This window comes from Phascolarctos cinereus, unplaced genomic scaffold (genome assembly GCF_003287225.1).
Source record: "Phascolarctos cinereus isolate Bilbo 61053 unplaced genomic scaffold, phaCin_HiC Scaffold_726;HRSCAF=1367, whole genome shotgun sequence".
Classification (NCBI taxonomy): domain Eukaryota; kingdom Metazoa; phylum Chordata; class Mammalia; order Diprotodontia; family Phascolarctidae; genus Phascolarctos; species Phascolarctos cinereus.
In genome coordinates, this window is record NW_027556098.1 from 414,383,929 (window position 1) to 414,393,881 (window position 9,953).

Here is a 9,953-nt window from a genome sequence, read left to right on the forward strand (position 1 = left end):
TCAGACAGGAATGCAAGGGAAACAAAATCCTCAACAACGTCCAATCAGGCAGATGATTCTAGTTACATAGACAATGGAAAAAGGCTGCTCCCAACCCCACGATAGGCTAATGCTGAAGCAGGCCCTCTAGCATCTTCCACATGGGTGATGACATCTTAGGTGGTCTAAGGATGAATCAACCCCGCCCCTCCCCAATCAGATTTTCCTGTAGCCTTTGGCACCATCAATCACCCCCCCTCCTTCTAGATATATACTTTCTTCAAGTTCTCCTTCCATCTCTCTTTCTTCTCTCAGCACGAAAATTGGGTGCTGTTAAAGGGGCAGATCTAGGCCCCCTTGCTTCTGTCTTCCTTCAGTTCCTTTCTCATTCACAGAATCTCCAACTCTAAGGGCTGGAAGTGACCACAAAGGGCATGTAGCCAAGCCTTTGTCTGAGGCATTTTTGCTCATTTTTTTTTTTTAGGCAATTGGGGTTAAGTGACTTGCCCAGGGTCACACAGTTAGTAAATGTCAAGTGTTTGGTCTGAGGCTGGATTTGAATTCAGGTCCTCCTGATTTCAGGGCCAGTGCTCTATCCACTGCCCCCAATTCTTGTTCATATTTGTTGAATAGCCATCCAGCCCGTGGTGCTGTTAATGATGGGCATCTTCTTACCTATCAATCAATGCACATTCAACTTTTCAATAGCTTCGCTTGCAAAGAATTTTTAAAAAATAGACTTTTATTGATGTATTTTACTTTCATATTGCTTAGATTTTCTCCAACACCTGCCCTTACCCTTGACCATCATTTATAACAAATAATTTTTTAAAAGAAAAAAGTAGAAGAGAGTCAGCAAAATCAATCAATATATTGAAAAATTCTGATATTATATGCAATATTTCTTTTTTTTTTTACATTCATTAATTGGTTGTGTTTATTTTTTTCTCTTTCTTTTTTCCTTTTTTTTAGAAGGGGTGGGGTTGGGGAAGGAAGATTAGATCTGTGATTTTGCTGGCCTAGCTAATTCCCGATGAGGAAACCCCCTCTGCCAGTGCAGCTTGGCAACTTCTCTGTAACTTACCATCTTAGTTGTCTAGAGCACCAAGAGGTCAAGAGACTTGCCCAAGGCCATTTAGTTCAGATATATGTCAGTGTCAGGACTTGAACCCAGGTCTTCCTGACTTCTATTCACCACGCCACACCAAAGGCTTACAACTTCCTTTTTCCTAATGTGAAACCCAAACCTGCTCTTCCATTGGATTGCTTCTAGTTCTACTCTAGCTGACCCAGACAGATGCCATCTCCAGTACTAGACCTGCCCTCAGGGCTGGCCTGAGGCTTCCTCAAGGGTGAGCTGGGTCTGCCGCTGGGTGTCTGGCAGCACTCCAACCCAACTCTACTTTCATCAGCAAGACCCACTTCCTGCCTTCAGACTGGGCAACCAGACTGCGGCTCTCCCCACCAGGTATCGCCTCCACAGATCAGCAAGACATCACCTTCCATAAGACAGAACAACCTTAAACTGTTTGATCATCTCTTATATTTTATCCCTCTCAGAGCTCTCCAATGCCCTGACAGACCCCAACAGACCTCTCTTCAATTACTAGAGTGAGGCAATGGGGATGATTTCAGAGACATACGTGAGATGGGGAGAAGGGAGAAGAGGGTGCACTTGGCAGATGACCTCAGTTTTTGGGTACAGTATGATTCAAAGTTCCAGCTGGGAGGGTGGAAGATACTCTTGACTGGGTTTCATCCTTAATAATTAGCACCCCCCTTCTCCTGTATGCTCCCCATCCCAGTGATGCTGACCCCTGGATGCTGCAGAACAAATCCCTTGCCTCTTCCCTAGCTGTCCATTCTTTGATTCCATTCAGCTCCAATCTACTCCCACAATGTCCCACTCTAGACCTGCCTAAACCCCATGTCTCCTGGAATTAAGACATTTTCTCTCATTACAACATCTTCCTTTCTTACTCCTTTCACTTTTTTATCACCCCCTGAGTCCTATGATACTATTTCCCTTGACAGCCTTTCTAACCCAGGCTGTACTTTCCTTCATATCTCCCAGCTCCCTGGTCATGGAGGGAAAGTTGGAATACTTCTTGTTCCCCATGGTGACTTGGTTCTTGACAACCATCATTCAGCAACCTCTCCTCCATTGAGATTCACAATCCATGTTGATCACTTTGTCCAGTTTATACTTGTTGGTGTCAACATTTTTCCTCCCTTTGTCAAAGGATTCAATGCCTGACTCCCTGTTTTTCTCTCCTCCCCATTTCCTACCTTCATACTTTGTTGTTGTTCAGTCACATCTGACTCTTTATGACCCCATTTGGGCTTTCTTTGGCAAAGATACTGGAGTGGTTTGCCATTCTCTGACCTCCATACTAGGTGGCTCAAAGCATATATAGTAATACTTATCTTCATTTCACCTTAGCTACATGCAGATATGGTCATCCCCTTGACCTTGCCATCACCTACAAAGTTGCCAACACCTACAGTTCAAATCTGTCCTTAGGCACTCACTGGCTTTGTGGCCCTGGGAAAGTCACTTAACTTCTGTTTACCTCAGTTCTCTCAATCGTAAAATAATAGCAATTGTGAATATAAATATATCAATAATATAATAATCGTAAAAATAATAGCGAATGAGATAATACTTGTAAAAAGCACTTAGCACAATGCCCGACATGCAGCAGGATGCTATGTAGATGCTGACCCTTCCCGCCCCTACAAGTCTTCTACTTCCATGTTCATGAACTCGGAGATTCCTTTATCTGAACACAATCATTTATAATTCCATATTTCCCTCTGCCTTCCAACCGCCTAACCCTTTTCTTTATTGTCACAGTGACTTCTAATGCCTCCATTCTTCAGTTCTTTCCCGGGCTATCACCCCTGCTCTGGCTACACTCTCCTCCTTCCCTATCTTGACCTTTTGGCAAATCATTTAACTCCCCATCATCCTCTACTCTCAAATCCCTTTCCTCTCTTGTCCTGTTACTGATCATGCCTTGCCAGCTTTGAGCCTTGGCTTTCTCCCACCTTCTGTTGTCTCTATTTCTATTCACAAGTGATTGAAAAGAACTGGAGAAAAATAATGAAACTGTGCTGAATGTGTCTATTACAAATTTATGTTGACTAATCTCAACTGGGCTAAATTGATAATTAATTTATGGAATCATGGAATGGGGCAGGCATGCCTTGGTCTTTGGGTGCTCACCAGGAAAGACCATAATGGCAGTGGGAAGTGAGGCTGCAATCACACTTTAGTAAAGCATAGAGGGAGTAGTGGTGAACTGGCACAGAAAGTACAAAGACCTAAAAGAAGGGGATAGGGGATGGGACTGTAAAGAAAGGCAGGCAGTGATGGGGAAGGGGATGGGTGGGGGAGGGGCACATGGATTAGAGTTGGGAGCACTTGGCAGCATGGACCCAATGAAGATGGAAGAGAATCTGAGGGGAAGGAGTTTGAAATTTCATTTTTATAGTTTTTTTTTTGGAAGGAAGCAGACTAATCCTTATGTCTGGGGTTAGTTCATTAACATATCCAGATCATGTCAATGTTGTCAGTAAAACTTTAAAGTTCACATGTCCAGGTCATCTCAATGTTATCAGTACCATTTGGTGTTCTACTGGTCCTACTTCAGACATCTGGATCTTGTCTGAGATTTACATATCGTGGGACAAAACTCTGAACATTAGAGTCTAGGTGGCTTCCTTTGATTCGCCATCTACTACTAGGGTGTGATTTTTGGTTAGCACATGATACAGTTCATAAATTATGGTCCTTCAGCCTTTGGGATGGTTCTTATGACTTCTTGGTGATCTTACTGTGTAATCTTATTTCCTGATTGGTCAAGGATAAGAGGGAGAAAACAAACATGACTCAGTTTCCACCCAAGCCAAGAGTGGTTTTGCTGAGGGACATGTCGCCTTGGGACCTGAGTGCCTGGGACCTTGACTGAGGGTCAACAGCAAGCCACAACACTTTGAAAGAGAAGAAAGGGCTCACCATCTGTGTAATCTTATTTCCCACTATTGGTACATTTTCTTGGCTATTTATAAACTTTTTTATTATACTGACCAGAAAGGTGATGGTCACGGGGGCCAGAAAAAGATACAGTTTTCACACATGGGCTCTCACTGCAGCAAAGCAATCCTTCTATCGTGTCTCAATGAACCCCTATCCTACTCACCACAGGGTCTTTTTTTTTTTTTTTTGGTTAGCAACAGGGTTAAGGGACTTGCCCAGGGTCACACAGCTAGTAAGTGTTATGTGTCTGAGGCTAGATTTAAACTCCGGTCCTCCTGAATCCAGGGCTGGTGCTCTATCCACTGTGCCACCTAGCTGCCCCCTACAAGGTCTTTTCTAAGCCCTTTCATTTCTCCTCAAGCCTCCTGCCCCTGACAACTGAAAGCTGGTAACCTGTGCAACTCTGCCTCATTTAAATCCAATTCCCCTCATGATGTCATCGGTCTTCTTTGAAACAAAGGACAAACAAACGCCACATTATCATTCTCTCATACTTGCAACCTCAGCGTCTTCCTTGATTCCTCTCTTGCATTAACCCCACGTAATCAATCTGATGTTAGATCTCGTTTGGCATTTCTGCCTGTATAACAGTGTCCTCATATATATGAGGACACACACATATCTATTATACTAGTCTAAACAAGCCCTCAATAGCATTCGAACTGGTCTACACGCTTCCCACCTCTTCCCACTCCAAACTATACTCCATTCAGCTGCCAGGGTGATTTTCCTAAAGCATGTCTGCCCACGTTGCTCACCCAACCCCAAATTCCAGTGATTCTTTATTATTTCTAGGATCAAATGTAAAGTCCTCTTTTTTTTTGTCACTGAAAGCTCTTTGTAACCTATGCCTTCCCTTCCCTTTTCAGTTTTCTCACACTTTACTCCCTTCCATACACTCCATGATTTTGTCATACTGGTTTATTTTCTCACGTTATTATTGTTCAGTTGCTTTGATGATATCTGACTTTTCACGACCCAATGCAGGCTTTTTTTTTTTTTTGGCAGAGATACTAGAATGGTTTGCCATTTTCTTCTCCAGCTCATTTTTACAGGTGAGGAAACTGAGGCAAACCGGATTAAGTGACTTTTCCAGGATCACACAGATGGTAAGTGTCTGAGGTCAGATTTGAACTCTGGAAGATGAGTCTTCCTGACTCCAGGCCGGGTGCGCCACCTAGCTATCTTTCTAAGGTTACCTTCCTTCTATTCCATGTCTTTCTTGTATGTACCTATTTATTAACATGCTGTCTCTCCCATTAGAATGTAAACTCCTTGAGGGTAGGAAGTATTTGGAAATATCTGCCTGCCCTTCTGCCCTTAGGGCCTAGTACATTGACTGGCATATAGGAGAGGCACCGATTGATTCAATACCTCCAGAGCCAAACAGAAAAGTCCAATCTCATCCACTCCCACCTCCCCTACACAGCCTTAGGAAGATTCTGCAGATCACTTGGTAGGATAAGATACCAGATCCTGAGGTCCTTTCTTGATCTAAATGGCCAAGCATTCAAACTCTGCTTCAGAGAGCACAACTCCTATGGGCTGGCCACATTGTTCAAATATAAAATGTATGATTGCCAAAAAGACTATTTTGTGGAGAACTCATACAAGGCAAGCATTCACATACAAGGACACTCTCAAGGTCTCTCTTAAGAACTTTGGAATTGATTGTGTGACATGGAGACGTTGGCACAGGGCCACTCAGCATGACATGCCCACGTCAGAGAAGGGGCTGTGCTCTATGAGCAAAGCAGTATTGAAATAGCTCAAGAGAAACACAAGATATGCAAGCTTAGAGAATCCACCCCAAAGGTTCACACAGACTATTTGTGCCCTACCTTGAATATTCCAAGCTCATATTGGTCTGATCAGTCGGACACCCTAGAACTTGACTCTAGCATAGTGATGTCATTTTTGGTCCTCTTCGAAAACTGACAACAGCAAAGCCATTCGAGGAGATGATTCCCTAAGGTCAGCCAGTCCCAAGCCTAGCTTCTCTGCAGCCCTCTATGGCCTGCTGGTCACTATCTCTTAAATGTGCCACTGTCACTTTCAGCTTAGAATGACTGTAATTGACCCATCCTCTTCCTTTCTACCCCACCCCTGTGACACTTAAAAAGTTCAGGAGACATAGTTTCTGGTAATTTAATCATTTTATTAGCAATGCTAGCATGTTTATTAATAAAAAGATGGTCATTTCATGGTGGTGGGCTCACAGTTTATATGCTCTTGGAAGAAGAGTATTCCTGAGCATGGTAATCAACTTCGATTGGTTACCAATTAATGAGAAAACGAATATTATAATGAGGGGCTGGGCTACATTCCAATGACTCTTGAGGTAGGTGACTTATAGATCACTCTAGTCTTGGTCAAAGAGATGCATCAATGTCCATGTCACCTGTCTGATGAAAGGGAGGATCCACATTTTCCCAGATATGTCTGAGCAAATGCAGGAATTAATCTATTAGTCTAATTAGGAATTAGACCCGTTAGTCTAAACTTAGTATCAGATTTTAGCCATCCTGGCTGGGTAAGTCTTTGAGATAGATTTCCTATACTGGTTGATTTCTGGATGAAGAAGTAGAAAAGGGGAAAAACTTTGGTTCTGATTCAATAATTAGTTATTAATACAAGAGAAAAATAGTGATTTCTCTCACCCCCAAGCTTCCTTCTATTCTCTGGGCTTACCTAATTCTGTCCATTGAATCACCAGCCTCATAAGACCAGAATTTTAGAGCTTTGACAGACCTTAGTGGTTATCTTGTCTAATTTTACAGATGAGAAGATGGAAGCCCCAAAATGGAATCGATTTGTGCAAGGTCACGTATGTGGAGTCAGGATTTGAACTAAGGTCCTTTGGCTCTAAACCCAATGCTCTTTCCATTGTATCCCACTGCCTTCTAGATCCCTTGGCTCTAAATCTCCAGTGTTCTTTGTATAAGACATATGTGTGGGAGTGTCTGTCTAAATGTATACATACACGACTTGGGGGTGACATGGAGAGATAGCTGAGATCTGGCCTACCTTTGTGGAGGTATATTCTGGCACCAGCAGTAACCTAGGTAGGGAGAGAGGGCAAGCAGGGTCTAGAATTGCCAAGGTTGGGTGATCTCTCCTCCATTCTCCAAGAGGGATCTTGGGCCAGAATTTTATGTACCTGCCTTCCCTCAAATATTTCTAGTCTTGTGGGTATCTTTATGGGTTTAGAACAAAAGCCACTTCTCTTGTCTTAAGGGGGAGGGTAGCCCTTAGCTCATACCCACCAGCTTAACCCCTTCCCATCATTTGGTGGGAACCCCAAATTCCCTAAATGCATGCTGACTACACAGAAACATCATCACAGATAGCTATAAACCTCTTGACCAAAGACAACAGCAAATAGAAATCAGTGAAATTATGCAAACTAGATTATATAAAAGAATGCACAATAACAGGAGAACTTTTCATCTCTTAGTGTTATTCAGTTCACATCTTTCTAGCTTTTCCACAGGGAGAGATAGCAAGAGAACTGTGGTCTAATGCAATATTTTGCTGAAATCTAAGGGCAGGAAATACAGTGATTTTGGTTTTTGGTTTTGGGGAGAAAGCGGAGCAAGGAAAAGTTTTTTAAAGAAATTTTTTTCCAACCTGGCCTTTACCTGAGGTGATTTGCACGGCAACCAGACGCATTATGGGAATTGAAAAGACTCCCTACCTCCCAGATCCACCCTGATCCTTTGGTAAGTGGGACCCCAAGGATGATTTGTGATGATTCGTACTAGAGCCAGGCTAGAGACCCCAGGGTACGAATTAAAAGGAATTTCAGACAATAACTCAGATAAAGGCTTTCAAAAGACAAACTTAAATGCTTAAGGGCTATAGAAGCTCAGGGAAGCTAGGTGGCACCGTAGTGAACAGAGCGCTGGGCTTGGAATCAGGAAGATTCACCTTCAGGAGTTCAAATCTGACCTCAGACACATACTAGCTGTGTGACCCTGAACCAGTCACTTCACCCTGTTTGCCTCAGTTTCCTCATCCGTAAAATGGAGACTTTGACTTATAGTGATCTTTACACTCCTTACGATTCTAAATCTATGTTTTCTGTTTCCTTCCACAAGAAGTCACATTGTAGCTGACGACCAGCAGATGGCAGAGACCCAACAGAAAGCCTCATCAGATGACATCAGGGGCTCTAGGGGGCATTGGAATCTTAAGTAGTTCAGTGTTCTCTTCCCCACTGCTAGTGGCGAAGTATTTCTTACATGCAACCCCTCCTTTCCTCTGACCCTGCCCCACTCTGGTCCAGGCCACCATCATCTCATTCTGGGACTCTTGCCATATCCTGATGGTTGATCTATCTGCCTGAAGTCTCTCCCCACTCCAATCTATCCAATAAAGTGATTTTCCTAAAATGCAATTCTGGTCACATCAGCCTCTACTCAATAAATTTCCATGGCTCCCAACTATGTCTGAGATCAAATGTCAAGTCCTCTGTTGGTAGCCCTTCACAACCTGGCCCCTTCCTACCTTTCTTCTCCTCCCTTCCCATTTTTCTTTATTGCCTTTCCCATATTCTATTGTTAAGTGACCTCCTTGCTGTGTCTGACGCTCCATCTTCCAGCTCCCAGCATTTTCAGTGCCAGTCCCTTCTACTTGGAATGCTCTCTCTCTTCATCCCTACCTCCTGGCTACCTTATCTCCTTTCAAGTCTCAGCTAAGATCCCACCTGGCGAGAGGACTTTCCCACTCCCCCTTGATATTAGCACCTCATTGATTACCTCAATCTACCTTGCATATATCTTCATTGTATCTAATTGTCTCCCTCATTAGAGCATGAGCTCCCGAAGGGCAGGGACTATTTTTGCCTTTGTTTCTTCAGCCCTTAGCACAGTGGCTGGAACATGGTAAGTGCTTAATATACGTGTGTAACCCTCAGTAAAAGGTAGCCCTGAGTGTAAAAGGAAATCTTTCTTGTTAATTATTTTGCTGCACTGTTTGATGATAATGATGATGAGGATTCACTTTGAATTAATTTGCTCTCCGATTGACCTGGTAAATGTCAACACCATGGGATATATGAGCTCTGGTATTGAGTCAATGGTGCCCAATGAAGTGCCCAAACTTGATGTAGCTTCTGGGAGCCCTCTTGAGGAGATAGGGGGCAGGTGCTACAGAAGCATGCTATGTCCAGGGCATTGCCCTGAAATACCAGTCTAGTTACTCTTTCAACCACAGAAATGAAGATATTCTTCCAAGTTAATCTGCTCCACTTCTCCACCCCTGGATTGGTACTGTCTGCCTCATGTGTCTACACTGGGCCTCCAGAATCCAGGGCCCCAGGCTCTGGGGAAGTTACTTCACTTGGGACTCTTGCTCTAGGGCTCAGTTAGGTGTCTTGATTTGTAACTGAATGGGTACAAACTTATGTGGACTATTACATCCTAGACCCCAAGCCACATGTCCCCAGCATGGCTCATCTCACCATCTTGTCACCTGCCCACTGTATCCCAGACCCCAAGCCACATGTCCTTAGCATGGCCCATCTAGAGTGGGGATGACAGAGGGGGCAGTGTATTGGAGAAGAGGACATGGAAATGGAACCACTTGAACAAGTAGAGGGATTAACCTTGGTAAGGAGTAGAGCTATTTCATCATGTGAGATGAAGGGTGAAGGGGGAAAAAGGGGTAGAAGCACCTGATAGAAGATGAGAAAGACAGGAGAAGACAGAAATCATGGTGAATGGCCTTAATTATTTCTGGAAATTATGTAACAAGGTTCTTAGCTGAGAGAGTTGGGGGAGACAGAACCATGGGAGGCTTGAGGAGGGATGGAAAGGTTTGAAAGAGCCATGGTGGGGAAAGATTGATAAGGGAGGTATAGTAGGATTTCTTCACAGCAGTGAGGGCCCAGGTGAGGTTGTACAACATAGATTTATAGTGCATTCAGTCA